General features: G+C 42.6%; 12 non-coding genes across 12 annotated transcripts; all 12 read right to left on the reverse strand.

Moving 5' to 3' along the window:
* Window positions 1-1,588: 1,588 nt before the first annotated feature.
* LOC147734512 (signal recognition particle RNA) lies at window positions 1,589-1,888 on the reverse strand. Its single transcript, XR_015307657.1, has one exon.
* Window positions 1,889-3,486: 1,598 nt separating this feature from the next.
* Window positions 3,487-3,786, reverse strand: LOC147734513 (signal recognition particle RNA). Its single transcript, XR_015308099.1, has one exon.
* A 1,767-nt stretch (window positions 3,787-5,553) lies between these two features.
* LOC147734514 (signal recognition particle RNA) lies at window positions 5,554-5,853 on the reverse strand. The gene has a single exon (XR_015308111.1).
* Window positions 5,854-7,619: 1,766 nt separating this feature from the next.
* On the reverse strand, window positions 7,620-7,919 carry LOC147734515 (signal recognition particle RNA). Its single transcript, XR_015307969.1, has one exon.
* A 1,598-nt stretch (window positions 7,920-9,517) lies between these two features.
* LOC147734516 (signal recognition particle RNA) lies at window positions 9,518-9,817 on the reverse strand. The gene has a single exon (XR_015307697.1).
* Window positions 9,818-11,576: 1,759 nt separating this feature from the next.
* On the reverse strand, window positions 11,577-11,876 carry LOC147734517 (signal recognition particle RNA). The gene has a single exon (XR_015307658.1).
* A 1,598-nt stretch (window positions 11,877-13,474) lies between these two features.
* LOC147734518 (signal recognition particle RNA) lies at window positions 13,475-13,774 on the reverse strand. Its single transcript, XR_015308107.1, has one exon.
* A 1,767-nt stretch (window positions 13,775-15,541) lies between these two features.
* Window positions 15,542-15,841, reverse strand: LOC147734519 (signal recognition particle RNA). The gene has a single exon (XR_015308071.1).
* A 1,767-nt stretch (window positions 15,842-17,608) lies between these two features.
* Window positions 17,609-17,908, reverse strand: LOC147734520 (signal recognition particle RNA). The gene has a single exon (XR_015308246.1).
* Window positions 17,909-19,506: 1,598 nt separating this feature from the next.
* On the reverse strand, window positions 19,507-19,806 carry LOC147734521 (signal recognition particle RNA). Its single transcript, XR_015308132.1, has one exon.
* A 1,767-nt stretch (window positions 19,807-21,573) lies between these two features.
* Window positions 21,574-21,873, reverse strand: LOC147734522 (signal recognition particle RNA). The gene has a single exon (XR_015308284.1).
* Window positions 21,874-23,471: 1,598 nt separating this feature from the next.
* On the reverse strand, window positions 23,472-23,771 carry LOC147734523 (signal recognition particle RNA). Its single transcript, XR_015308128.1, has one exon.
* Window positions 23,772-24,097: the final 326 nt, after the last annotated feature.

Raw genomic sequence — 24,097 nt, forward strand, 5'->3', positions numbered from 1 at the left:
TTATTTATGGAATTTTTAATGCGCAGCTACTACCCAAGGGTGTCTAGGCGCAGTATGATACTTTAAGATACAGTGGTAAGCACAAACCTATTGGTTGAAGAGCCAAGTCTTCAATGCCCTACAAAAACAGATGAGAGTAGGAGCAGTTTTGATGTGTGAGGGCCTTTAAAAAAGATGTGGAGTTTCCTAAAGGAAAAGAAGAGGGTTGAACTGATTTAAGGGAGAGAGGAAGTAGGGTCAGAAAGTTTGTGAAGGGGATGTGAATACAATATAGATACTAGTATTTAGAGAGTGAGAGATAGGTAGAGGGAGAGAGGAGAAAGAAAGTGAGAGAGAAGAGCCAACTTAGGGCTGAGTTTCTCATTATCTGCCAGTGACTCCCTGTAGAACCTTACAGGCACAATTCAGGCTCTCCTGTAGCCATCCATCCCTTCTTGTTATGCCGAGCCAGCCAATGTTGAGAAAAGTAGCAAGGGTCACAATGATGGAAGACATCTGCAACATTGGAAGTTATAAAGTGGTATGGAGTGGGAGGGCTAGAAGAGTTATTATAAAGAATGAATACGCATCATTCTGTTCTCTAGCCTCAACAGCTTCAAGAGAGGAATTCTTGCTGGCCAAGAAGACCAATGTCAGTTCAGCTTGAGCAGCTGAAAGCTTGCCTGATTCTGCAAAAGGATGAGATTACGCTTTTGGGTTAGAAGTGGTCGCGGGCTACTGCATACTAAGAAACCGTTTATTGAGGTCCAGTTGGATTACTCGATCTTCTCCCACCTCAAAATCAGCTGCTAATTCAGTGTTCTATACCAATGAGCTATTGTTGTCCTCCCTGCCCCTTCCAGCGAATGGGTCCCCCTGACTAACAAAAGTGATTCAAACAGATTTGTATACCTTTTCATAGGAGACTTCATGACGTATTTTATACTGTGCCAGTGCAAGGTAGATTGAGTAATGATCTGGACAGCCCCATACTGGAGAACTGCAGCGCCTGTCAACCTGATCCCTTCTGCTGGGATTGTTAAACAACATCAAGATTTAAAAGTATTAAACCGCAAGAGTTGGCTGGAGTAAGGCCGAAGGCTCCAATGTTTGGGAGTTACACAGTTTTCAGTCTTTTCATGTTTCTCTCAAAGAGCGAAGGGCCCTCTTATTTCTCCTTCTCATTCATATATGGAATTGAATGAGGGCTAATCAAAAAATGAATTAGAGCTGGACGTAGGAATGCAGCAGAAGACCCAGCAAACGCATTTCAAAGTTGCTCTTCTAAGGATACTTTTGTACTTGACAGATCAATTTAATCCTACAGGTGCTCTAAAATGAAGAATGCATTTCAGTCATCCTTGCAGAAAATCACACAGCCATCTATTCTAGGCTGCACAGAGTTTTCAGTCCTCTCCTCCTGCTAGCTTGTTGTTGCAATATGTTGCTATTCTGGAGAATTGTCTGCTATGCTAGAATGCCCGGCCCAGTTCAAATGTTCATTGTACTTCCTGCAAAAATATCAAAAGAAAAACAAAGATTTGGTTTTGGAAAAATAATTCATTACCATCTTGTAAAAGTCAAAACGTTCACATTTGAGTCAAAAAAAGAGAGGCTAGGTCTCACTATTTTGCTCAAGCTGTGTTACACCTACTGCTCTCAGGTGCTGTCCTGCTACCGATGGGCATGGAAGCTTTGGCCTGCTCTGTTTCCAGCCTGGGTCGGTGCACCTCTCATTACACAACCTGAAATTCTAGAGCTCCCTGTAGAACACCATATTGATTTCCAACGTAGCATGGACACCTGATCAACACAGCTGAGTGCAGCCCAGAACCCCTGAGCTCAAGCAATCCACAAGCCTCAGCCTCCCAAGTAGCTAGGACAACAGGCACACGCCACCATGCCCGGCAAATACAGCACGTGTCCTAATGATGAAATGCATTGCTTAAGTAAGGATATTGATAAAGTACGGTGTAATGAATTGATGGTATGCCAACCGTATTTCAAGAAAATCTATTTAACTATCCTTCAAAGAAAGGAAAATAATGTCTTATCAAGAAGCAGTGTGAATATGGGAAGGGCCTTTAAAAAAGATGTGGAGTTTCCTAAAGGAAAAGAAGAGGGTTGAACTGATTTAAGGGAGAGAGGAAGTAGGGTCAGAAAGTTTGTGAAGGGGATGTGAATACAATATAGATACTAGTATTTAGAGAGTGAGAGATAGGTAGAGGGAGAGAGGAGAAAGAAAGTGAGAGAGAAGAGCCAACTTAGGGCTGAGTTTCTCATTATCTGCCAGTGACTCCCTGTAGAACCTTACAGGCACAATTCAGGCTCTCCTGTAGACATCCATCCCTTCTTGTTATGCCGAGCCAGCCAATGTTGAGAAAAGCAGCAAGGGTCACATTGATGGAAGACATCTGAAACATTGGAAGTTATAAAGTGGTATGGAGTGGGAGGGCTAGAAGAGGTATTATAAAGAATGAATACGCGTCATTCTGTTCTCTAGCCTCAACAGCTTCAAGAGAGGAACTCTTGCTGGCCAAGACGACCAATGTCAGTTCAGCTTGAGCAGGTGAAAGCTTGCCTGATTCTGCAAAAGGATGAGATTACGCTTTTGGGTTAGAAGTGGTTGCGGGCTACTGCATACTAAGAAACCGTTTATTGAGGTTTGGTTGGATTACTCGATCTTCTCCCACCTCAAAATCAGCTGCTAATTCAGTGTTCTATACCAATGAGCTATTTTTGTCCTCCCTGCCCCTTCCAGCGAATGGGTCCCCCTGACTAACAAAAGTGATTCAAACAGATTTGTATACCTTTTCATAGGAGACTTCGTGACGTATTTTATACTGTGCCAATGCAAGGTAGATTGAGTAATGATCTGGACAGCCCCATACTGGAGAACTGCAGCGCCTGTCAACCTGATCCCTTCTGCTGGTATTGTTAAACAACATCAAGATTTAAAAATATTAAACCGCAAGAGTTGGCTGGAGTAAGGCCGAAGGCTCCAATGTTTGGGAGTTGCACAGTTCTCAGTCTTTTCATGTTTCTCTCAAAGAGCGAAGGGCCCTCTTATTTCTCCTTCTCATTCATATATGGAATTGAATGAGGGCTAATCAAAAAATGAATTAGAGCTGGACGTAGGAATGCAGCAGAAGACCCAGCAAATGCATTTCAAAGTTGCTCTTCTAAGGATACTTTTGTACTTGACAGATCAATTTAATCCTACAGGTGCTCTAAAATGAAGAATGCATTTCAGTCATCCTTGCAGAAAATCACACAGCCATCTATTCTAGGCTGCACAGAGTTTTCCGTCCTCTCCACCTGCTAGCTTGTTGTTGCAATATGTTGCAATTCTGGAGAATTGTCTGCTATGCTAGAATGCCCGGCCCAGTTCAAATGTTCATTGTACTTCCTGCAAAAATATCAAAAGAAAAACAAAGATTTGGTTTTGGAAAAATAATTCATTACCATCTTGTAAAAATCAAAACGTTCACATTTGAGTCAAAAAAAGAGAGGCTAGGTCTCATTATGTTGCTCAAGCTGTGTTACACCTACTGCTCTCAGGTGCTGTCCTGCTACCGATGGGCATGGAAGCTTTGGCCTGCTCTGTTTCCAGCCTGGGTCGGTGCACCACTCATTACACAACCTGAAATTCTAGAGCTCCCTCTAGAACACCATATTGATACCCAACGTAGCATGGACACCTGATCAGCACAGCTGAGGGCAGCCCAGAACCCCTGAGCACAAGCAATCCTCAAGCCTCAGCCTCCCAAGTAGCTAGGACAACAGGCACACGCCACCATGCCCGGCAAACACAGCACATGTCCTAATGATGAAATGCATTGCTTAAGTAAGGATAATGATAAAGTACGGTGTAATGAATTGATGGTATGCCAACCGTATTTCAAGAAAATCTATTTCACTATCCGTCAAAGAAAGGAAAATAATGTCTTATCAAGAAGCAGTGTGAATTTATTTTATTTATTTATTTATTTATGGAATTTTTAATGCGCAGCTACTACCCAAGGGTGTCTAGGCGCAGTATGATACTTTAAGATACAGTGTTAAGCACAAACCTATTGGTTGAAGAGCCAAGTCTTCAATGCCCTACGAAAACAGATGAGAGTAGGAGCAGTTTTCATGTGTGAGGGCCTTTAAAAAAGATGTGGAGTTTCCTAAAGGAAAAGAAGAGGGTTGAACTGATTTAAGGGAGAGAGGAAGTAGGGTCAGAAAGTTTGTGAAGGGGATGTGAATACAATATAGATACTAGTATTTAGAGAGTGAGAGATAGGTAGAGGGAGAGAGGAGAAAGAAAGTGAGAGAGAAGAGCCAACTTAGGGCTGAGTTTCTCATTATCTGCCAGTGACTCCCTGTAGAACCTTACAGGCACAATTCAGGCTCTCCTGTAGCCATCCATCCCTTCTTGTTATGCCGAGCCAGCCAATGTTGAGAAAAGTAGCAAGGGTCACAATGATGGAAGACATCTGCAACATTGGAAGTTATAAAGTGGTATGGAGTGGGAGGGCTAGAAGAGTTATTATAAAGAATGAATACGCATCATTCTGTTCTCTAGCCTCAACAGCTTCAAGAGAGGAATTCTTGCTGGCCAAGAAGACCAATGTCAGTTCAGCTTGAGCAGCTGAAAGCTTGCCTGATTCTGCAAAAGGATGAGATTACGCTTTTGGGTTAGAAGTGGTCGCGGGCTACTGCATACTAAGAAACCGTTTATTGAGGTCCAGTTGGATTACTCGATCTTCTCCCACCTCAAAATCAGCTGCTAATGCAGTGTTCTATACCAATGAGCTATTGTTGTCCTCCCTGCCCCTTCCAGCGAATGGGTCCCCCTGACTAACAAAAGTGATTCAAACAGATTTGTATACCTTTTCATAGGAGACTTCATGACGTATTTTATACTGTGCCAGTGCAAGGTAGATTGAGTAATGATCTGGACAGCCCCATACTGGAGAACTGCAGCGCCTGTCAACCTGATCCCTTCTGCTGGGATTGTTAAACAACATCAAGATTTAAAAGTATTAAACCGCAAGAGTTGGCTGGAGTAAGGCCGAAGGCTCCAATGTTTGGGAGTTGCACAGTTCTCAGTCTTTTCATGTTTCTCTCAAAGAGCGAAGGGCCCTCTTATTTCTCCTTCTCATTCATATATGGAATTGAATGAGGGCTAATCAAAAAATGAATTAGAGCTGGACGTAGGAATGCAGCAGAAGACCCAGCAAATGCATTTCAAAGTTGCTCTTCTAAGGATACTTTTGTACTTGACAGATCAATTTAATCCTACAGGTGCTCTAAAATGAAGAATGCATTTCAGTCATCCTTGCAGAAAATCACACAGCCATCTATTCTAGGCTGCACAGAGTTTTCCGTCCTCTCCACCTGCTAGCTTGTTGTTGCAATATGTTGCAATTCTGGAGAATTGTCTGCTATGCTAGAATGCCCGGCCCAGTTCAAATGTTCATTGTACTTCCTGCAAAAATATCAAAAGAAAAACAAAGATTTGGTTTTGGAAAAATAATTCATTACCATCTTGTAAAAATCAAAACGTTCACATTTGAGTCAAAAAAAGAGAGGCTAGGTCTCATTATGTTGCTCAAGCTGTGTTACACCTACTGCTCTCAGGTGCTGTCCTGCTACCGATGGGCATGGAAGCTTTGGCCTGCTCTGTTTCCAGCCTGGGTCGGTGCACCACTCATTACACAACCTGAAATTCTAGAGCTCCCTCTAGAACACCATATTGATACCCAACGTAGCATGGACACCTGATCAGCACAGCTGAGGGCAGCCCAGAACCCCTGAGCACAAGCAATCCACAAGCCTCAGCCTCCCAAGTAGCTAGGACAACAGGCACACGCCACCATGCCCGGCAAACACAGCACATGTCCTAATGATGAAATGCATTGCTTAAGTAAGGATAATGATAAAGTACGGTGTAATGAATTGATGGTATGCCAACCGTATTTCAAGAAAATCTATTTCACTATCCTTCAAAGAAAGGAAAATAATGTCTTATCAAGAAGCAGTGTGAATTTATTTTATTTATTTATTTATTTATGGAATTTTTAATGCGCAGCTACTACCCAAGGGTGTCTAGGCGCAGTATGATACTTTAAGATACAGTGGTAAGCACAAACCTATTGGTTGAAGAGCCAAGTCTTCAATGCCCTACGAAAACAGATGAGAGTAGGAGCAGTTTTGATGTGTGAGGGCCTTTAAAAAAGATGTGGAGTTTCCTAAAGGAAAAGAAGAGGGTTGAACTGATTTAAGGGAGAGAGGAAATAGGGTCAGAAAGTTTGTGAAGGGGATGTGAATAAATATAGATACTAGTATTTAGAGAGTGAGAGATAGGTAGAGGGAGAGAGGAGAAAGAAAGTGAGAGAGAAGAGCCAACTTAGGGCTGAGTTTCTCATTATCTGCCAGTGACTCCCTGTAGAACCTTACAGGCACAATTCAGGCTCTCCTGTAGCCATCCATCCCTTCTTGTTATGCCGAGCCAGCCAATGTTGAGAAAAGTAGCAAGGGTCACAATGATGGAAGACATCTGCAACATTGGAAGTTATAAAGTGGTATGGAGTGGGAGGGCTAGAAGAGTTATTATAAAGAATGAATACACATCATTCTGTTCTCTAGCCTCAACAGCTTCAAGAGAGGAATTCTTGCTGGCCAAGAAGACCAATGTCAGTTCAGCTTGAGCAGCTGAAAGCTTGCCTGATTCTGCAAAAGGATGAGATTACGCTTTTGGGTTAGAAGTGGTCGCGGGCTACTGCATACTAAGAAACCGTTTATTGAGGTCCAGTTGGATTACTCGATCTTCTCCCACCTCAAAATCAGCTGCTAATTCAGTGTTCTATACCAATGAGCTATTGTTGTCCTCCCTGCCCCTTCCAGCGAATGGGTCCCCCTGACTAACAAAAGTGATTCAAACAGATTTGTATACCTTTTCATAGGAGACTTCATGACGTATTTTATACTGTGCCAGTGCAAGGTAGATTGAGTAATGATCTGGACAGCCCCATACTGGAGAACTGCAGCGCCTGTGAACCTGATCCCTTCTGCTGGGATTGTTAAACAACATCAAGATTTAAAAGTATTAAACCGCAAGAGTTGGCTGGAGTAAGGCCGAAGGCTCCAATGTTTGGGAGTTACACAGTTTTCAGTCTTTTCATGTTTCTCTCAAAGAGCGAAGGGCCCTCTTATTTCTCCTTCTCATTCATATATGGAATTGAATGAGGGCTAATCAAAAAATGAGTTATAGCTGGACGTAGGAATGCAGCAGAAGACCCAGCAAATGCATTTCAAAGTTGCTCTTCTAAGGATACTTTTGTACTTGACAGATCAATTTAATCCTACAGGTGCTCTAAAATGAAGAATGCATTTCAGTCATCCTTGCAGAAAATCACACAGCCATCTATTCTAGGCTGCACAGAGTTTTCCGTCCTCTCCACCTGCTAGCTTGTTGTTGCAATATGTTGCAATTCTGGAGAATTGTCTGCTATGCTAGAATGCCCGGCCCAGTTCAAATGTTCATTGTACTTCCTGCAAAAATATCAAAAGAAAAACAAAGATTTGGTTTTGGAAAAATAATTCATTACCATCTTGTAAAAATCAAAACGTTCACATTTGAGTCAAAAAAAGAGAGGCTAGGTCTCACTATTTTGCTCAGGCTGTGTTACACCTACTGCTCTCAGGTGCTGTCCTGCTACCGATGGGCATGGAAGCTTTGGCCTGCTCTGTTTCCAGCCTGGGTCAGTGCACCACTCATTACACAACCCGAAATTCTAGAGCTCCCTCTAGAACACCATATTGATACCCAACGTAGCATAGACACCTGATCAGCACAGCTGAGTGCAGCCCAGAACCCCTGAGCTCAAGCAATCCACAAGCCTCAGCCTCCCAAGTAGCTAGGACAACAGGCACACGCCACCATGCCCGGCAAATACAGCACGTGTCCTAATGATGAAATGCATTGCTTAAGTAAGGATATTGATAAAGTACGGTATAATGAATTGATGGTATGCCAACCGTATTTCAAGAAAATCTATTTAACTATCCTTCAAAGAAAGGAAAATAATGTCTTATCAAGAAGCAGTGTGAATATGGGAAGGGCCTTTAAAAAAGATGTGGAGTTTCCTAAAGGAAAAGAAGAGGGTTGAACTGATTTAAGGGAGAGAGGAAGTAGGGTCAGAAAGTTTGTGAAGGGGATGTGAATACAATATAGATACTAGTATTTAGAGAGTGAGAGATAGGTAGAGGGAGAGAGGAGAAAGAAAGTGAGAGAGAAGAGCCAACTTAGGGCTGAGTTTCTCATTATCTGCCAGTGACTCCCTGTAGAACCTTACAGGCACAATTCAGGCTCTCCTGTAGACATCCATCCCTTCTTGTTATGCCGAGCCAGCCAATGTTGAGAAAAGCAGCAAGGGTCACATTGATGGAAGACATCTGAAACATTGGAAGTTATAAAGTGGTATGGAGTGGGAGGGCTAGAAGAGGTATTATAAAGAATGAATACGCGTCATTCTGTTCTCTAGCCTCAACAGCTTCAAGAGAGGAACTCTTGCTGGCCAAGACGACCAATGTCAGTTCAGCTTGAGCAGGTGAAAGCTTGCCTGATTCTGCAAAAGGATGAGATTACGCTTTTGGGTTAGAAGTGGTTGCGGGCTACTGCATACTAAGAAACCGTTTATTGAGGTTTGGTTGGATTACTCGATCTTCTCCCACCTCAAAATCAGCTGCTAATTCAGTGTTCTATACCAATGAGCTATTTTTGTCCTCCCTGCCCCTTCCAGCGAATGGGTCCCCCTGACTAACAAAAGTGATTCAAACAGATTTGTATACCTTTTCATAGGAGACTTCGTGACGTATTTTATACTGTGCCAATGCAAGGTAGATTGAGTAATGATCTGGACAGCCCCATACTGGAGAACTGCAGCGCCTGTCAACCTGATCCCTTCTGCTGGTATTGTTAAACAACATCAAGATTTAAAAGTATTAAACCGCAAGAGTTGGCTGGAGTAAGGCCGAAGGCTCCAATGTTTGGGAGTTGCACAGTTCTCAGTCTTTTCATGTTTCTCTCAAAGAGCGAAGGGCCCTCTTATTTCTCCTTCTCATTCATATATGGAATTGAATGAGGGCTAATCAAAAAATGAATTAGAGCTGGACGTAGGAATGCAGCAGAAGACCCAGCAAATGCATTTCAAAGTTGCTCTTCTAAGGATACTTTTGTACTTGACAGATCAATTTAATCCTACAGGTGCTCTAAAATGAAGAATGCATTTCAGTCATCCTTGCAGAAAATCACACAGCCATCTATTCTAGGCTGCACAGAGTTTTCCGTCCTCTCCACCTGCTAGCTTGTTGTTGCAATATGTTGCAATTCTGGAGAATTGTCTGCTATGCTAGAATGCCCGGCCCAGTTCAAATGTTCATTGTACTTCCTGCAAAAATATCAAAAGAAAAACAAAGATTTGGTTTTGGAAAAATAATTCATTACCATCTTGTAAAAATCAAAACGTTCACATTTGAGTCAAAAAAAGAGAGGCTAGGTCTCATTGTGTTGCTCAAGCTGTGTTACACCTATTGCTCTCAGGTGCTGTCCTGCTACCGATGGGCATGGAAGCTTTGGCCTGCTCTGTTTCCAGCCTGGGTCGGTGCACCACTCATTACACAACCTGAAATTCTAGAGCTCCCTCTAGAACACCATATTGATACCCAACGTAGCATGGACACCTGATCAGCACAGCTGAGGGCAGCCCAGAACCCCTGAGCACAAGCAATCCTCAAGCCTCAGCCTCCCAAGTAGCTAGGACAACAGGTACACGCCACCATGCCCGGCAAACACAGCACATGTCCTAATGATGAAATGCATTGCTTAAGTAAGGATAATGATAAAGTACGGTGTAATGAATTGATGGTATGCCAACCGTATTTCAAGAAAATCTATTTCACTATCCTTCAAAGAAAGGAAAATAATGTCTTATCAAGAAGCAGTGTGAATTTTATTTATTTATTTATGGAATTTTTAATGCGCAGCTACTACCCAAGGGTGTCTAGGCGCAGTATGATACTTTAAGATACAGTGGTAAGCACAAACCTATTGGTTGAAGAGCCAAGTCTTCAATGCCCTACAAAAACAGATGAGAGTAGGAGCAGTTTTGATGTGTGAGGGCCTTTAAAAAAGATGTGGAGTTTCCTAAAGGAAAAGAAGAGGGTTGAACTGATTTAAGGGAGAGAGGAAGTAGGGTCAGAAAGTTTGTGAAGGGGATGTGAATACAATATAGATACTAGTATTTAGAGAGTGAGAGATAGGTAGAGGGAGAGAGGAGAAAGAAAGTGAGAGAGAAGAGCCAACTTAGGGCTGAGTTTCTCATTATCTGCCAGTGACTCCCTGTAGAACCTTACAGGCACAATTCAGGCTCTCCTGTAGCCATCCATCCCTTCTTGTTATGCCGAGCCAGCCAATGTTGAGAAAAGTAGCAAGGGTCACAATGATGGAAGACATCTGCAACATTGGAAGTTATAAAGTGGTATGGAGTGGGAGGGCTAGAAGAGTTATTATAAAGAATGAATACGCATCATTCTGTTCTCTAGCCTCAACAGCTTCAAGAGAGGAATTCTTGCTGGCCAAGAAGACCAATGTCAGTTCAGCTTGAGCAGCTGAAAGCTTGCCTGATTCTGCAAAAGGATGAGATTACGCTTTTGGGTTAGAAGTGGTCGCGGGCTACTGCATACTAAGAAACCGTTTATTGAGGTCCAGTTGGATTACTCGATCTTCTCCCACCTCAAAATCAGCTGCTAATTCAGTGTTCTATACCAATGAGCTATTGTTGTCCTCCCTGCCCCTTCCAGCGAATGGGTCCCCCTGACTAACAAAAGTGATTCAAACAGATTTGTATACCTTTTCATAGGAGACTTCATGACGTATTTTATACTGTGCCAGTGCAAGGTAGATTGAGTAATGATCTGGACAGCCCCATACTGGAGAACTGCAGCGCCTGTCAACCTGATCCCTTCTGCTGGGATTGTTAAACAACATCAAGATTTAAAAGTATTAAACCGCAAGAGTTGGCTGGAGTAAGGCCGAAGGCTCCAATGTTTGGGAGTTACACAGTTTTCAGTCTTTTCATGTTTCTCTCAAAGAGCGAAGGGCCCTCTTATTTCTCCTTCTCATTCATATATGGAATTGAATGAGGGCTAATCAAAAAATGAATTAGAGCTGGACGTAGGAATGCAGCAGAAGACCCAGCAAACGCATTTCAAAGTTGCTCTTCTAAGGATACTTTTGTACTTGACAGATCAATTTAATCCTACAGGTGCTCTAAAATGAAGAATGCATTTCAGTCATCCTTGCAGAAAATCACACAGCCATCTATTCTAGGCTGCACAGAGTTTTCAGTCCTCTCCTCCTGCTAGCTTGTTGTTGCAATATGTTGCTATTCTGGAGAATTGTCTGCTATGCTAGAATGCCCGGCCCAGTTCAAATGTTCATTGTACTTCCTGCAAAAATATCAAAAGAAAAACAAAGATTTGGTTTTGGAAAAATAATTCATTACCATCTTGTAAAAGTCAAAACGTTCACATTTGAGTCAAAAAAAGAGAGGCTAGGTCTCACTATTTTGCTCAAGCTGTGTTACACCTACTGCTCTCAGGTGCTGTCCTGCTACCGATGGGCATGGAAGCTTTGGCCTGCTCTGTTTCCAGCCTGGGTCGGTGCACCTCTCATTACACAACCTGAAATTCTAGAGCTCCCTGTAGAACACCATATTGATTTCCAACGTAGCATGGACACCTGATCAACACAGCTGAGTGCAGCCCAGAACCCCTGAGCTCAAGCAATCCACAAGCCTCAGCCTCCCAAGTAGCTAGGACAACAGGCACACGCCACCATGCCCGGCAAATACAGCACGTGTCCTAATGATGAAATGCATTGCTTAAGTAAGGATATTGATAAAGTACGGTGTAATGAATTGATGGTATGCCAACCGTATTTCAAGAAAATCTATTTAACTATCCTTCAAAGAAAGGAAAATAATGTCTTATCAAGAAGCAGTGTGAATTTGGGAAGGGCCTTTAAAAAAGATGTGGAGTTTCCTAAAGGAAAAGAAGAGGGTTGAACTGATTTAAGGGAGAGAGGAAGTAGGGTCAGAAAGTTTGTGAAGGGGATGTGAATACAATATAGATACTAGTATTTAGAGAGTGAGAGATAGGTAGAGGGAGAGAGGAGAAAGAAAGTGAGAGAGAAGAGCCAACTTAGGGCTGAGTTTCTCATTATCTGCCAGTGACTCCCTGTAGAACCTTACAGGCACAATTCAGGCTCTCCTGTAGACATCCATCCCTTCTTGTTATGCCGAGCCAGCCAATGTTGAGAAAAGCAGCAAGGGTCACATTGATGGAAGACATCTGAAACATTGGAAGTTATAAAGTGGTATGGAGTGGGAGGGCTAGAAGAGGTATTATAAAGAATGAATACGCGTCATTCTGTTCTCTAGCCTCAACAGCTTCAAGAGAGGAACTCTTGCTGGCCAAGACGACCAATGTCAGTTCAGCTTGAGCAGGTGAAAGCTTGCCTGATTCTGCAAAAGGATGAGATTACGCTTTTGGGTTAGAAGTGGTTGCGGGCTACTGCATACTAAGAAACCGTTTATTGAGGTTTGGTTGGATTACTCGATCTTCTCCCACCTCAAAATCAGCTGCTAATTCAGTGTTCTATACCAATGAGCTATTTTTGTCCTCCCTGCCCCTTCCAGCGAATGGGTCCCCCTGACTAACAAAAGTGATTCAAACAGATTTGTATACCTTTTCATAGGAGACTTCGTGACGTATTTTATACTGTGCCAATGCAAGGTAGATTGAGTAATGATCTGGACAGCCCCATACTGGAGAACTGCAGCGCCTGTCAACCTGATCCCTTCTGCTGGTATTGTTAAACAACATCAAGATTTAAAAATATTAAACCGCAAGAGTTGGCTGGAGTAAGGCCGAAGGCTCCAATGTTTGGGAGTTGCACAGTTCTCAGTCTTTTCATGTTTCTCTCAAAGAGCGAAGGGCCCTCTTATTTCTCCTTCTCATTCATATATGGAATTGAATAAGGGCTAATCAAAAAATGAATTAGAGCTGGACGTAGGAATGCAGCAGAAGACCCAGCAAATGCATTTCAAAGTTGCTCTTCTAAGGATACTTTTGTACTTGACAGATCAATTTAATCCTACAGGTGCTCTAAAATGAAGAATGCATTTCAGTCATCCTTGCAGAAAATCACACAGCCATCTATTCTAGGCTGCACAGAGTTTTCCGTCCTCTCCACCTGCTAGCTTGTTGTTGCAATATGTTGCAATTCTGGAGAATTGTCTGCTATGCTAGAATGCCCGGCCCAGTTCAAATGTTCATTGTACTTCCTGCAAAAATATCAAAAGAAAAACAAAGATTTGGTTTTGGAAAAATAATTCATTACCATCTTGTAAAAATCAAAACGTTCACATTTGAGTCAAAAAAATAGAGGCTAGGTCTCATTATGTTGCTCAAGCTGTGTTACACCTACTGCTCTCAGGTGCTGTCCTGCTACCGATGGGCATGGAAGCTTTGGCCTGCTCTGTTTCCAGCCTGGGTCGGTGCACCACTCATTACACAACCTGAAATTCTAGAGCTCCCTCTAGAACACCATATTGATACCCAACGTAGCATGGACACCTGATCAGCACAGCTGAGGGCAGCCCAGAACCCCTGAGCACAAGCAATCCTCAAGCCTCAGCCTCCCAAGTAGCTAGGACAACAGGCACACGCCACCATGCCCGGCAAACACAGCACATGTCCTAATGATGAAATGCATTGCTTAAGTAAGGATAATGATAAAGTACGGTGTAATGAATTGATGGTATGCCAACCGTATTTCAAGAAAATCTATTTCACTATCCTTCAAAGAAAGGAAAATAATGTCTTATCAAGAAGCAGTGTGAATTTATTTTATTTATTTATTTATTTATGGAATTTTTAATGCGCAGCTACTACCCAAGGGTGTCTAGGCGCAGTATGATACTTTAAGATACAGTGTTAAGCACAAACCTATTGGTTGAAGAGCCAAGTCTTCAATGCCCTACGAAAACAGATGAGAGTAGGAGCAGTTTTGATGTGTGAGGGCCTTTAAAAAAGATGTGGAGTTTCCTAAAGGAAAAGAAGAGGGTTGAACTGATTTAAGGGAGAGAGGAAGTAGGGTCAGAAAGTTTGTGAAGGGGATGTGAATACAATATAGATACTAGTATTTAGAGAGTGAGAGATAGGTAGAGGGAGAGAGGAGAAAGAAAGTGAGAGAGAAGAGCCAACTTAGGGCTGAGTTTCTCATTATCTGCCAGTGACTCCCTGTAGAACCTTACAGGCACAATTCAGGCTCTCCTGTAGCCATCCATCCCTTCTTGTTATGCCGAGCCAGCCAATGTTGAGAAAAGTAGCAAGGGTCACAATGATGGAAGACATCTGCAACATTGGAAGTTATAAAGTGGTATGGAGTGGGAGGGCTAGAAGAGTTATTATAAAGAATGAATACGCATCATTCTGTTCTCTAGCCTCAACAGCTTCAAGAGAGGAATTCTTGCTGGCCAAGAAGACCAATGTCAGTTCAGCTTGAGCAGCTGAAAGCTTGCCTGATTCTGCAAAAGGATGAGATTACGCTTTTGGGTTAGAAGTGGTCGCGGGCTACTGCATACTAAGAAACCGTTTATTGAGGTCCAGTTGGATTACTCGATCTTCTCCCACCTCAAAATCAGCTGCTAATTCAGTGTTCTATACCAATGAGCTATTGTTGTCCTCCCTGCCCCTTCCAGCGAATGGGTCCCCCTGACTAACAAAAGTGATTCAAACAGATTTGTATACCTTTTCATAGGAGACTTCATGACGTATTTTATACTGTGCCAGTGCAAGGTAGATTGAGTAATGATCTGGACAGCCCCATACTGGAGAACTGCAGCGCCTGTCAACCTGATCCCTTCTGCTGGGATTGTTAAACAACATCAAGATTTAAAAGTATTAAACCGCAAGAGTTGGCTGGAGTAAGGCCGAAGGCTCCAATGTTTGGGAGTTGCACAGTTCTCAGTCTTTTCATGTTTCTCTCAAAGAGCGAAGGGCCCTCTTATTTCTCCTTCTCATTCATATATGGAAGTGAATGAAGGCTAATCAAAAAATGAATTAGAGCTGGACGTAGGAATGCAGCAGAAGACCCAGCAAATGCATTTCAAAGTTGCTCTTCTAAGGATACTTTTGTACTTGACAGATCAATTTAATCCTACAGGTGCTCTAAAATGAAGAATGCATTTCAGTCATCCTTGCAGAAAATCACACAGCCATCTATTCTAGGCTGCACAGAGTTTTCCGTCCTCTCCACCTGCTAGCTTGTTGTTGCAATATGTTGCAATTCTGGAGAATTGTCTGCTATGCTAGAATGCCCGGCCCAGTTCAAATGTTCATTGTACTTCCTGCAAAAATATCAAAAGAAAAACAAAGATTTGGTTTTGGAAAAATAATTCATTACCATCTTGTAAAAATCAAAACGTTCACATTTGAGTCAAAAAAAGAGAGGCTAGGTCTCGTTATGTTGCTCAAGCTGTGTTACACCTACTGCTCTCAGGTGCTGTCCTGCTACCGATGGGCATGGAAGCTTTGGCCTGCTCTGTTTCCAGCCTGGGTCAGTGCACCACTCATTACACAACCTGAAATTCTAGAGCTCCCTCTAGAACACCATATTGATACCCAACGTAGCATGGACACCTGATCAGCACAGCTGAGGGCAGCCCAGAACCCCTGAGCACAAGCAATCCACAAGCCTCAGCCTCCCAAGTAGCTAGGACAACAGGCACACGCCACCATGCCCGGCAAACACAGCACATGTCCTAATGATGAAATGCATTGCTTAAGTAAGGATAATGATAAAGTACGGTGTAATGAATTGATGGTATGCCAACCGTATTTCAAGAAAATCTATTTCACTATCCTTCAAAGAAAGGAAAATAATGTCTTATCAAGAAGCAGTGTGAATTTATTTTATTTATTTATTTATTTATGGAATTTTTAATGCGCAGCTACTACCCAAGGGTGTCTAGGCGCAGTATGATACTTTAAGATACAGTGGTAAGCACAAACCTATTGGTTGAAGAGCCAAGTCTTCAATGCCCTACGAAAACAGATGAGAGTAGGAGCAGTTTTGATGTGTGAGGGCCTTTAAAAAAGATGTGGAGTTTCCTAAAGGAAAAGAAGAGGGTTGAACTGATTTAAGGGAGAGAGGAAATAGGGTCAGAAAGTTTGTGAAGGGGATGTGAATACAATATAGATACTAGTATTTAGAGAGTGAGAGATAGGTAGAGGGAGAGAGGAGAAAGAAAGTGAGAGAGAAGAGCCAACTTAGGGCTGAGTTTCTCATTATCTGCCAGTGACTCCCTGTAGAACCTTACAGGCACAATTCAGGCTCTCCTGTAGCCATCCATCCCTTCTTGTTATGCCGAGCCAGCCAATGTTGAGAAAAGTAGCAAGGGTCACAATGATGGAAGACATCTGCAACATTGGAAGTTATAAAGTGGTATGGAGTGGGAGGGCTAGAAGAGTTATTATAAAGAATGAATACACATCATTCTGTTCTCTAGCCTCAACAGCTTCAAGAGAGGAATTCTTGCTGGCCAAGAAGACCAATGTCAGTTCAGCTTGAGCAGCTGAAAGCTTGCCTGATTCTGCAAAAGGATGAGATTACGCTTTTGGGTTAGAAGTGGTCGCGGGCTACTGCATACTAAGAAACCGTTTATTGAGGTCCAGTTGGATTACTCGATCTTCTCCCACCTCAAAATCAGCTGCTAATTCAGTGTTCTATACCAATGAGCTATTGTTGTCCTCCCTGCCCCTTCCAGCGAATGGGTCCCCCTGACTAACAAAAGTGATTCAAACAGATTTGTATACCTTTTTATAGGAGACTTCATGACGTATTTTATACTGTGCCAGTGCAAGGTAGATTGAGTAATGATCTGGACAGCCCCATACTGGAGAACTGCAGCGCCTGTGAACCTGATCCCTTCTGCTGGGATTTTTAAACAACATCAAGATTTAAAAGTATTAAACCGCAAGAGTTGGCTGGAGTAAGGCCGAAGGCTCCAATGTTTGGGAGTTACACAGTTTTCAGTCTTTTCATGTTTCTCTCAAAGAGCGAAGGGCCCTCTTATTTCTCCTTCTCATTCATATATGGAATTGAATGAGGGCTAATCAAAAAATGAATTAGAGCTGGACGTAGGAATGCAGCAGAAGACCCAGCAAACGCATTTCAAAGTTGCTCTTCTAAGGATACTTTTGTACTTGACAGATCAATTTAATCCTACAGGTGCTCTAAAATGAAGAATGCATTTCAGTCATCCTTGCAGAAAATCACACAGCCATCTATTCTAGGCTGCACAGAGTTTTCCGTCCTCTCCACCTGCTAGCTTGTTGTTGCAATATGTTGCAATTCTGGAGAATTGTCTGCTATGCTAGAATGCCCGGCCCAGTTCAAATGTTCATTGTACTTCCTGCAAAAATATCAAAAGAAAAACAAAGATTTGGTTTTGGAAAAATAATTCATTACCATCTTGTAAAAATCAAAACGTTCACATTTGAGTCAAAAATAGAGAGGCTAGGTCTCACTATTTTGCTCAGGCTGTGTTACACCTACTGCTCTCAGGTGCTGTCCTGCTACCGATGGGCATGGAAGCTTTGGCCTGCTCTGTTTCCAGCCTGGGTCAGTGCACCACTCATTACACAACCCGAAATTCTAGAGCTCCCTCTAGAACACCATATTGATACCCAACGTAGCATAAACACCTGATCAGCACAGCTGAGTGCAGCCCAGAACCCCTGCGCTCAAGCAATCCACAAGCCTCAGCCTCCCAAGTAGCTAGGACAACAGGCACACGCCACCATGCCCGGCAAATACAGCACGTGTCCTAATGATGAAATGCATTGCTTAAGTAAGGATATTGATAAAGTACGGTGTAATGAATTGATGGTATGCCAACCGTATTTCAAGAAAATCTATTTAACTATCCTTCAAAGAAAGGAAAATAATGTCTTATCAAGAAGCAGTGTGAATATGGGAAGGGCCTTTAAAAAAGATGTGGAGTTTCCTAAAGGAAAAGAAGAGGGTTGAACTGATTTAAGGGAGAGAGGAAGTAGGGTCAGAAAGTTTGTGAAGGGGATGTGAATACAATATAGATACTAGTATTTAGAGAGTGAGAGATAGGTAGAGGGAGAGAGGAGAAAGAAAGTGAGAGAGAAGAGCCAACTTAGGGCTGAGTTTCTCATTATCTGCCAGTGACTCCCTGTAGAACCTTACAGGCACAATTCAGGCTCTCCTGTAGACATCCATCCCTTCTTGTTATGCCGAGCCAGCCAATGTTGAGAAAAGCAGCAAGGGTCACATTGATGGAAGACATCTGAAACATTGGAAGTTATAAAGTGGTATGGAGTGGGAGGGCTAGAAGAGGTATTATAAAGAATGAATACGCGTCATTCTGTTCTCTAGCCTCAACAGCTTCAAGAGAGGAACTCTTGCTGGCCAAGACGACCAATGTCAGTTCAGCTTGAGCAGGTGAAAGCTTGCCTGATTCTGCAAAAGGATGAGATTACGCTTTTGGGTTAGAAGTGGTTGCGGGCTACTGCATACTAAGAAACCGTTTATTGAGGTTTGGTTGGATTACTCGATCTTCTCCCACCTCAAAATCAGCTGCTAATTCAGTGTTCTATACCAATGAGCTATTTTTGTCCTCCCTGCCCCTTCCAGCGAATGGGTCCCCCTGACTAACAAAAGTGATTCAAACAGATTTGTATACCTTTTCATAGGAGACTTCGTGACGTATTTTATACTGTGCCAATGCAAGGTAGATTGAGTAATGATCTGGACAGCCCCATACTGGAGAACTGCAGCGCCTGTCAACCTGATCCCTTCTGCTGGTATTGTTAAACAACATCAAGATTTAAAAGTATTAAACCGCAAGAGTTGGCTGGAGTAAGGCCGAAGGCTCCAATGTTTGGGAGTTGCACAGTTCTCAGTCTTTTCATGTTTCTCTCAAAGAGCGAAGGGCCCTCTTATTTCTCCTTCTCATTCATATATGGAATTGAATGAGGGCTAATCAAAAAATGAATTAGAGCTGGACGTAGGAATGCAGCAGAAGACCCAGCAAATGCATTTCAAAGTTGCTCTTCTAAGGATACTTTTGTACTTGACAGATCAATTTAATCCTACAGGTGCTCTAAAATGAAGAATGCATTTCAGTCATTCTTGCAGAAAATCACACAGCCATCTATTCTAGGCTGCACAGAGTTTTCCGTCCTCTCCACCTGCTAGCTTGTTGTTGCAATATGTTGCAATTCTGGAGAATTGTCTGCTATGCTAGAATGCCCGGCCCAGTTCAAATGTTCATTGTACTTCCTGCAAAAATATCAAAAGAAAAACAAAGATTTGGTTTTGGAAAAATAATTCATTACCATCTTGTAAAAATCAAAACGTTCACATTTGAGTCAAAAAAAGAGAGGCTAGGTCTCATTGTGTTGCTCAAGCTGTGTTACACCTACTGCTCTCAGGTGCTGTCCTGCTACCGATGGGCATGGAAGCTTTGGCCTGCTCTGTTTCCAGCCTGGGTCGGTGCACCACTCATTACACAACCTGAAATTCTAGAGCTCCCTCTAGAACACCATATTGATACCCAACGTAGCATGGACACCTGATCAGCACAGCTGAGGGCAGCCCAGAACCCCTGAGCACAAGCAATCCTCAAGCCTCAGCCTCCCAAGTAGCTAGGACAACAGGCACACGCCACCATGCCCGGCAAACACAGCACATGTCCTAATGATGAAATGCATTGCTTAAGTAAGGATAATGATAAAGTACGGTGTAATGAATTGATGGTATGCCAACCGTATTTCAAGAAAATCTATTTCACTATCCTTCAAAGAAAGGAAAATAATGTCTTATCAAGAAGCAGTGTGAATTTTATTTATTTATTTATTTATTTATGGAATTTTTAATGCGCAGCTACTACCCAAGGGTGTCTAGGCGCAGTATGATACTTTAAGATACAGTGGTAAGCACAAACCTATTGGTTGAAGAGCCAAGTCTTCAATGCCCTACGAAAACAGATGAGAGTAGGAGCAGTTTTGATGTGTGAGGGCCTTTAAAAAAGATGTGGAGTTTCCTAAAGGAAAAGAAGAGGGTTGAACTGATTTAAGGGAGAGAGGAAGTAGGGTCAGAAAGTTTGTGAAGGGGATGTGAATACAATATAGATACTAGTATTTAGAGAGTGAGAGATAGGTAGAGGGAGAGAGGAGAAAGAAAGTGAGAGAGAAGAGCCAACTTAGGGCTGAGTTTCTCATTATCTGCCAGTGACTCCCTGTAGAACCTTACAGGCACAATTCAGGCTCTCCTGTAGCCATCCATCCCTTCTTGTTATGCCGAGCCAGCCAATGTTGAGAAAAGTAGCAAGGGTCACAATGATGGAAGACATCTGCAACATTGGAAGTTATAAAGTGGTATGGAGTGGGAGGGCTAGAAGAGTTATTATAAAGAATGAATACGCATCATTCTGTTCTCTAGCCTCAACAGCTTCAAGAGAGGAATTCTTGCTGGCCAAGAAGACCAATGTCAGTTCAGCTTGAGCAGCTGAAAGCTTGCCTGATTCTGCAAAAGGATGAGATTACGCTTTTGGGTTAGAAGTGGTCGCGGGCTACTGCATACTAAGAAACCGTTTATTGAGGTCCAGTTGGATTACTCGATCTTCTCCCACCTCAAAATCAGCTGCTAATTCAGTGTTCTATACCAATGAGCTATTTTTGTCCTCCCTGCCCCTTCCAGCGAATGGGTCCCCCTGACTAACAAAAGTGATACAAACAGATTTGTATACCTTTTCATAGGAGACTTCATGACGTATTTTATACTGTGCCAATACAAGGTAGATTGAGTAATGATCTGGACAGCCCCATACTGGAGAACTGCAGCGCCTGTCAACCTGATCCCTTCTGCTGGGATTGTTAAACAACATCAAGATTTAAAAGTATTAAACCGCAAGAGTTGGCTGGAGTAAGGCCGAAGGCTCCAATGTTTGGGAGTTACACAGTTTTCAGTCTTTTCATGTTTCTCTCAAAGAGCGAAGGGCCCTCTTATTTCTCCTTCTCATTCATACATGGAATTGAATGAGGGCTAATCAAAAAATGAATTAGAGCTGGACGTAGGAATGCAGCAGAAGACCCAGCAAACGCATTTCAAAGTTGCTCTTCTAAGGATACTTTTGTACTTGACAGATCAATTTAATCCTACAGGTGCTCTAAAATGAAGAATGCATTTCAGTCATCCTTGCAGAAAATCACACAGCCATCTATTCTAGGCTGCACAGAGTTTTCAGTCCTCTCCACCTGCTAGCTTGTTGTTGCAATATGTTGCAATTCTGGAGAATTGTCTGCTATGCTAGAATGCCCAGCCCAGTTCAAATGTTCATTGTACTTCCTGCAAAAATATCAAAAGAAAAATAAAGATTTGGTTTTGGAAAAATAATTCATTACCATCTTGTAAAAATCAAAACGTTCACATCTGAGTCAAAAAAAGAGAGGCTAGGTCTCACTATTTTGCTCAAGCTGTGTTACACCTACTGCTCTCAGGTGCTGTCCTGCTACCGATGGGCATGGAAGCTTTGGCCTGCTCTGTTTCCAGCCTGGGTCGGTGCACCTCTCATTACACAACCTGAAATTCTAGAGCTCCCTCTAGAACACCATATTGATACCCAACATAGCATGGACACCTGATCAACACAGCTGAGTGCAGCCCAGAACCCCTGAGCTCAAGCAATCCACAAGCCTCAGCCTCCCAAGTAGCTAAGACAACAGGCACATGTCGCCATGCCCGGCAAACACAGCACATGTCCTAATGATGAAATGCATTGCTTAAGTAAGGATAATGATAAAGTACAGTGTAATGAATTGACGGTATGCCAACCGTATTTCAAGAAAATCTATTTCACTATCCTTCAAAGAAAGGAAAATAATGTCTTATCAAGAAGCAGTGTGAATATGGGAAGGGCCTTTAAAAAAGATGTGGAGTTTCCTAAAGAAAAAGAAGAGGGTTGAACTGATTTAAGGGAGAGAGGAAGTAGGGTCAGAAAGTTTGTGAAGGGGATGTGAATACAATATAGATACTAGTATTTAGAGAGTGAGAGATAGGTAGAGGGAGAGAGGAGAAAGAAAGTGAGAGAGAAGAGCCAACTTAGGGCTGAGTTTCTCATTATCTGCCAGTGACTCCCTGTAGAACCTTACAGGCACAATTCAGGCTCTCCTGTAGACATCCATCCCTTCTTGTTATGCCGAGCCAGCCAATGTTGAGAAAAGCAGCAAGGGTCACATTGATGGAAGACATCTGAAACATTGGAAGTTATAAAGTGGTATGGAGTGGGAGGGCTAGAAGAGGTATTATAAAGAATGAATACGCGTCATTCTGTTCTCTAGCCTCAACAGCTTCAAGAGAGGAACTCTTGCTGGCCAAGAAGAGCAATGTCAGTTCAGCTTGAGCAGGTGAAAGCTTGCCTGATTCTGCAAAAGGATGAGATTACGCTTTTGGGTTAGAAGTGGTTGCGGGCTACTGCATACTAAGAAACCGTTTATTGAGGTTTGGTTGGATTACTCGATCTTCTCCCACCTCAAAATCAGCTGCTAATTCAGTGTTCTATACTAATGAGCTATTTTTGTCCTCCCTGCCCCTTCCAGCGAATGGGTCCCCCTGACTAACAAAAGTGATTCAAACAGATTTGTATACCTTTTCATAGGAGACTTCATGACGTATTTTATACTGTGCCAATGCAAGGTAGATTGAGTAATGATCTGGACAGCCCCATACTGGAGAACTGCAGCGCCTGTCAACCTGATCCCTTCTGCTGGGATTGTTAAACAACATCAAGATTTAAAAGTATTAAACCGCAAGAGTTGGCTGGAGTAAGGCCGAAGGCTCCAATGTTTGGGAGTTACACAGTTTTCAGTCTTTTCATGTTTCTCTCAAAGAGCGAAGGGCCCTCTTATTTCTCCTTCTCATTCATATATGGAATTGAATGAGGGCTAATCAAAAAATGAATTAGAGCTGGACGTAGGAATGCAGCAGAAGACCCAGCAAACGCATTTCAAAGTTGCTCTTCTAAGGATACTTTTGTACTTGACAGATCAATTTAATCCTACAGGTGCTCTAAAATGAAGAATGCATTTCAGTCATCCTTGCAGAAAATCACACAGCCATCTATTCTAGGCTGCACAGAGTTTTCCGTCCTCTCCACCTGCTAGCTTGTTGTTGCAATATGTCGCAATTCTGGAGAATTGCCTGCTATGCTAGAATGCCCGGCCCAGTTCAAATGTTCATTGTACTTCCTGCAAAAATATCAAAAGAAAAACAAAGATTTGGTTTTGGAAAAATAATTCATTACCATCTTGTAAAAATCAAAACGTTCACATTTGAGTCAAAAAAAGAGAGGCTAGGTCTCACTATTTTGCTCAGGCTGTGTTACACCTACTGCTCTCAGGTGCTGTCCTGCTACCGATGGGCATGGAAGCTTTGGCCTGCTCTGTTTCCAGCCTGGGTCAGTGCACCACTCATTACACAACCCGAAATTCTAGAGCTCCCTCTAGAACACCATATTGATACGCAACATAGCATGGACACCTGATCAGCACAGCTGAGTGCAGCCCAGAACCCCTGAGCTCAAGCAATCCACAAGCCTCAGCCTCCCAAGTAGCTAGGACAACAGGCACACGCCACCATGCCCGGCAAATACAGCACGTGTCCTAATGATGAAATGCATTTCTTAAGTAAGGATATTGATAAAGTACGGTGTAATGAATTGATGGTATGCCAACCGTATTTCAAGAAAATCTATTTAACTATCCTTCAAAGAAAGGAAAATAATGTCTTATCAAGAAGCAGTGTGAATATGGGAAGGGCCTTTAAAAAAGATGTGGAGTTTCCTAAAGGAAAAGAAGAGGGTTGAACTGATTTAAGGGAGAGAGGAAGTAGGGTCAGAAAGTTTGTGAAGAGGATGTGAATACAATATAGATACTAGTATTTAGAGAGTGAGAGATAGGTAGAGGGAGAGAG

This window comes from Lissotriton vulgaris, chromosome 1_2 (assembly GCF_964263255.1).
Source record: "Lissotriton vulgaris chromosome 1_2, aLisVul1.2, whole genome shotgun sequence".
In the NCBI taxonomy this organism is placed as follows: Eukaryota; Metazoa; Chordata; class Amphibia; order Caudata; family Salamandridae; genus Lissotriton; species Lissotriton vulgaris.